Source organism: Mus caroli, chromosome 17 (assembly GCF_900094665.2).
Source record: "Mus caroli chromosome 17, CAROLI_EIJ_v1.1, whole genome shotgun sequence".
In the NCBI taxonomy this organism is placed as follows: domain Eukaryota; kingdom Metazoa; phylum Chordata; class Mammalia; order Rodentia; family Muridae; genus Mus; species Mus caroli.
Genome location: NC_034586.1, coordinates 36400490 through 36401180, shown reverse-complemented (window position 1 = coordinate 36401180; position 691 = coordinate 36400490). Strand labels below are relative to the sequence as shown.

The window sequence follows — 691 nt, the reverse complement described above, 5'->3', positions numbered from 1 at the left end:
GTGCTAATACCAATAATCTTTGAATTATACCCCAAAATAGAAATAGAAGGAACACTACCAAACTCATTCTATGAGGCCACAGTCACCCTGACTCCTAAACCACACAATGTTTCAACAGAAAAAGAAAACTTAAGACTGATTTCTCTCATGAATATTTATGGAAAACATAATCAAATTAATACTTCCAAACTGAATTAAGGAAAGTATCAAAAGTGTCATCCATCATTATAAAGTAGGCTTCACCACAGAGATTAAGGGATGGGTCAATATACAAAAATTCAAAATAAAATTCATCATATAACAATCTGGAAGAAAATGAGGACTTGATCATCTTGTTTGATTAATGAAAAGGCATTTGCAAAAATCCAACCCCTCGTGTTAAAAGTATTAGAGAGATCTTGGATACCAGACACACCTAAACATAATTAAAACACTGTGCTTGCTTCGGCAGCACATATACAAAAATTGGAACGATATAGAGAAGATTAGCATGGCCCCTGGGCAAGGATGACACACAAATTTGTGATGTGTTCCCTATTTTTAAGAGAAAATCTCAGGTGCAGAAGATTCCATAGAGAACATCGGCACAACAATCAAAGAAAATACAAAATGCAAATGGATCCTAACTCAAAACATCCAGGAAATACAGGACACAATGAAAAGACCAAACCTACGGATAATAGGAGTTGAT

The 691-nt window shown here is 34.7% G+C and overlaps 1 non-coding gene across 1 annotated transcript; it reads left to right on the top strand.

Annotated features, from left to right (window-relative positions):
• The first annotated feature begins 435 nt into the window (after window positions 1–435).
• On the top strand, window positions 436–542 carry LOC115029815. The gene has a single exon (XR_003835373.1). It is a non-coding gene; the product is annotated as a U6 spliceosomal RNA (small nuclear RNA).
• Window positions 543–691: the final 149 nt, after the last annotated feature.